Genomic DNA, 5,337 nt, shown 5'->3' on the forward strand with positions numbered 1-5,337 from the left:
CACTCATTTTAGCAGCCATCAGCAGATCTTGGCTTCAGCAATTGCCACTGTGGTGCTCACATGCTGATATTCCATTTCCTCATTCCTCCTGCAGTCCTCTTTTGGAATTCTTCTGAAAGGAATATTTGTCCCCTCTCTGCTGCTGTTGCGCTCATCTCACTCTGAACTCATTATTTGATTCTTTGGGTTAGAAACTGATTGTATCATTATCTGTTTTATTGCTTCAGTGGTTGCAGCTTTGTCCACTGGAAGCGCTGAGTCCTTGGGTTTATTAATTTTACTTCCTTACTTTCAGGCAATAGAAGATGTTCTAGGCGCCTCCTACCTTGCCCTGGCCTTATAATCAGTCGTTTGTCCAGAAAGCCCTAGCTCCTTTCACTCAGAAACTAAGATCTGGGGCCAGGTGCAGTGGCTCACGCCTGTAATCCCAGCACTTTGGGAGGCCAAGGTGGGTGGATCACTTGAGGACAGGAGTTCGAGACCAGCCGGACCAACATGGTGAAACCCTGTTTCTACTAAAAATACAAAAATTAGGTGGGCATGGTGGCAGGCACCTGTAGTTTCAGCTAGTCAGGAGGCTGAGGCAGGAGAATTACTGGAACCTGGGAGGCAAAAGTTGCAGTGAGCCAGGATGATACCAGTGCATTCCAGCCTGGGTGACAGAGTGAGAGTCCAAAAAAAAAAAAAAAAAAAAAAAAAAAAACTGAGGGAAAAACAAAGTTATTCACCTTTCTCACTTCAGTGAGAGTTAAAAAAAAAAAAAAAAGACCTGGGCGGTAGGTGTGCTGGTTGCACTGCTCCTCGGCCTTCTTAGAGACACAGCTAGGAAATGTATTTAGTGTACTAACCATTTATGCACACATATTTATCTGTCTCTACCTCTATCCACCCACCCACTCATCTATCAATCAACCTATCATCTATCAATCATCTACCCCATCTCTCCATCCCTGTCTTTCTCTATCAGTAAACATTCACACTGATAGCCCCACCTCCCGTTCTAACACAACAATGCAATCTCAGCAACACAACTGATTCTTGCTTTTCCACCTTGTTCATTTACAACCTTTTTTTTTTTTTTTTTTAACAGGGTCTCACTCTGTCACCCAGGCCGGAGTGCAGTGGTGTGATCTCAGTTCACTGCAACCTCCACCTTCCAGGCTCAAGTGATCCTCCTGCCTCAGCCTCCCAAGTAGCTGGGACTATACAGGTGTGTGCCACCATGCCCGGCTAATTTTTGTTATTTTTGTAAAGATGGAGTTCCGCCATGTTGCCCAGGCTGGTCTTAAACTCCTGGGCTCAAGAGATCCATCCGCCTCGGCCTCCTAAAGTGCTGGGATTAAAGGCGTGAGCCACTGTCCCGACGCTTATTTGTAACTTTTTTCTTTGACAGTGGATGCTGAGAAGCCTGGCTCCCACAATTACAATTTACTTATGCATTTCTCTGCCCCTAACATACCTACAGTCTGTTGCTCATCTGACCCTTGTGAGAGGCACAGTAGCCAACTAGAGGGCAGTGTCCACGTGCAGGCTTTTCATCTTTAGCTTTACAAAGTTACACTGCTCAGCTCCTCCCCCATCGCCTTTCAGTGTGCTGAAATGTCATCCATTTGTAATATAGTTATCCCTGGTCTGCCTGCTGTCCTGGGATCCCCTGACTTCCTGGCTGATTACTGACTTGCATATAATGATGTTCGTATATTATATGCATGTATATTTGCATATAATTACTTATTTGCATATAATGACATTGTTCCCTCTTCATGGTGTACCCTATGGGTTTTGACAAACGCATAGAGTCCAGTATCCATTAGCACAGGATCATGGAGGACCGTTCTTCCATCACCCTAAAAATTCCCCGTTTTGGCCCCTGCATAGTCAAACTGTTTCCAAAGAGGCTGTATGAGTTTGCAGTCTTACTAGCAACGAGTGAGTATTCCTGCTGGTTCATATCATCATCAGACTTTGGTCTCATCATTTTAAAAAACTGTAGCCATTTGAGTGTGCATGGGTGTTTCACTGTGGTTTTAATTTCTATTTCCCAGTGACTAATGATGTGGAACTTCCGTCGTGCTCATCATTCACGTCCACTCATTTGTGGGAATCTGCTTAGATCTTTCATCCCTTTTTTAAACAATCAGGTTGCTTGTTTCCTTGCTGTTGCGTTTTAAGAGTTCCTTATATTCTGGACAGAAGTTTTTCTTTTCTCCCAGTCTGTAGGTACTCTTTTTTACTCTCTTAACAGTGTCTTTCTTAGAGTAAAAATTTAAAATTCTGACATAGTTCAATTTATCCATTTCTTCTTTTATAGCTGGAGCTGTTGGTGTCTGATCTAAAAATTCATTTCCCATCTCCAAACCCAAGGCCCTGTAGATTTTCTCTCATGCTTTCTTTTAGGAGTTTTTTAGTTTTATATTTCACATATAGGTCTGTAATACATTTTTGTTTTTTTTGAGTCTCACTCTGTCACAGGCTGGAGTGCAGTGATAGGATCTGGGCTCAATGCAACCTCCGCCTCCCAGGTTTAAGTAATTCTCCTGCCTCAGCCTCCTGAGTAGCTGGGATTACAGGTGTGTGCCACTATGCTCGGCTAATTTTGTATTGGCCAGGCTGGTCTCGAACTCCTGACCTCAGGTGATCCACCCGCCTTGGCCTCCCAAAGTGCTGGGATTACAGGCGTGAGCCACTGCGCCCAGCTGGAAACTGAATATTTTGAAGAATATAGTTTGGCAACTTTGGAAATAAGATCTCGCCCCCTCCCTCTCCAATACCATGCAAGGGTTATTTGCTGCTGCTGCTTGCAGTAGTTGGCTTTGTTTAATGACTTTTCCAACCGAATTCTTTAAGGTTTGCATTCTCTGTCACACGTAGACAATGAAATTTCCTATCAGTTAGCTTAGTGGTAATTGATGATTAGACAGAGTTCCTTAAACACCTGGAACCAATAAATTTCCCAGTCTTGTTCACACCTGTAATCCCAGCACTTTGGGAGGCTGACCTCTTGATCACGAGGTCAAGAGATCGAGACCAGCCTGGCCAACATAGTGAAACCTAGCTCTACTAAAAATACAAAAATTAGCTGGGCGTGGTGCCGCGTGCCTGTAGTCCTGGTTACTCGGGAGGCTGAGGCAGGAGACTCACTTACAGGAGGCGGAGGTCGCAGTGAGCTAAGATCGCGCCACCGCACTCCAGCCTGGGTGACAGCAGGATTCCATCTCGAAAGAAAAACAAACATTCCCCGTCTCTGCTGAATGCTCTGAATGCCTGTCTGCACACACCGTCAACACGCGCAGCTAGTTGACAACGCTGCCTCGGCCTTCACTTTCTGCTGCTGCAGAAATCAGTCAGAGGTGAGAGTTTAGAGCCTTTTTATGCCTTTTCTGAGCATGCTCACAACTCTGGGCCTATGCACAGCACTGTTTACATTTGCAGCTTTCTAGCTTCTCAAGAAATGCCTTGGCGTTTTTTAAGGCCTGCGTGGAGCATTTTATTTCCCAGCTTTTCCTTTGAAGCTTTCTGCCTAGCCTTTTGATTGCCTCAACTGCTCTCCATTGCCTTAGGTGGCCACCAAGTTAAAACACTTTCTTGTTTGTTTGTTTTTACAAATGCTCCCTCCCTAACTCTGGGAAAAAGGTTTTTTTACACCTGGCCAAGCTCTGAGTTAGGCCAAAACAGCCAGCCTTGCAAGGACATCTTTCAGGGAGCAACTACGCAGGTTGAATAGTGACAATTTTTTGGTGAAATGGCTTCACAGTTGCTCCAGCTCTATTCTGCTCCATGTGGTGACCGCCACACTGCACTGGGAATGCAGGCTGTTCTTTTCTAAGGCTGTTGGGGACCTGGAGAGTGGCTGGTTGGACTAGAGTGGTTAAAATGCCACAAGTCGGGCCTGGCGCGGTGGCTCATGCCTCAAATCCCAGCACTTTGGGAGGCCGCGGTGCGTGGATCACCTGAGGTCGGGAGTTCGAGACCAGCCTGGCCAACATGGTGAAGCCCCATCTCTACTAAAAATACAAAAATTATCTGGGCATGGTGGCACATGCCTGTAATCCCAGATACTCGGGTAGCTGAGGCAGGAGAATTGCTTGAAACCAGGAGGTGGAGGTTGCAGTGAGCCGAGATCGCGCCATTGTACTCCAGCCTAGGTGACAGAGCAAGACTCCGTCTCAAAAAAAAAAAAACAAGCCACAAGTCTTGCCAATGTTCAGCTGCTTTTCTTGAATCAGTGCCCATTTGGTTCCTGCAAGCCTTTGGATAATTTCTAGAGTTCTCAAAGAAGTTGATTCTGACTAATATCGCCAGTTTTCTTGCTGTTTTGGAGGGAAGAACTTTTGGAGGTCCTTCCTCTGCCATTTTTCCTGATGTAACCTTCATGATTTCCTTTTATCTCTTCTGTTCACTTGTTAATTTTACCTTTTGCAAGTATATTTTTAAAAGTATATTTTTAGTAGTTGCTCCGTGGTTTATAAATACATTATAAAACAATCTGTCTTCAATGATATCATATTGCTTCACATGCAGCATGAGAACCTTTTAACAGTACACTCTGAATTCTTTCTTCCCGTCCTTCCTGCTTGTTGTACTTTTAAATCTGGTGTAAACACTTAATATGCTGTGGCAGATTTTGCTTTTGATGGCTAACTTTTAAAATTTCAGGTATAAAATATTTTTTTTAACCTTCGATTATCTCATTTGTGATACTCATTTCTTTGATATATCCAAATTTCTGACTCAATCATATTCCTTCTGCTTGTAGAACTTCTTTTAAACTTTTTTTTTTGAGACGGAGTTTCACTCATGTTACCCAGGCTGGAGTGCAATGGCGCAATCTCGGCTCACTACAACCTTCACCTCCTGGGTTCAAGCAATTCTTCTGCCTCAGCCTCCCAGGCAGCTGGGATTACTGCTCACCACCATGCCTGGCTAATTTTTGTATTTTTAGTAGAGACAGGATTTCACCATGTTGACGAGGCTGGTCTTGAACTCCTGACCTCAAGTGATCTACCCACCTCAGCCTCCCAAAGTGCTGGGATTACAGGTGTAAGCCACCATGCCCAGCCTAAAATTTCTTTTATAGTAAGGATGCTGTCCATGAGTTCCCCTAGTTTTTGTGTGCCTAAAAAAATCCAATGTTTCTTTTTCTTTTTGAAAAGTATTTTGCTGCTTACAAAATTTTAGCTCGATGATTTTCTTTCAGTGCTCTGAAATTGTTATTCCATTGTCTGCTGGCTAGCACAGTTTCTGAGGAGAAGTGTGCTGTGATTCTTATCCTTGTTCCTCTTTAGGTCAGTTATCTTTTTTCTCTAGCTGCCTTCAAAATTTCCTGTGGGTTTTTTT

Source organism: Cebus imitator, unplaced genomic scaffold (genome assembly GCF_001604975.1).
Source record: "Cebus imitator isolate Cc_AM_T3 unplaced genomic scaffold, Cebus_imitator-1.0 Scaffold711, whole genome shotgun sequence".
Lineage (NCBI taxonomy): Eukaryota > Metazoa > Chordata > Mammalia > Primates > Cebidae > Cebus > Cebus imitator.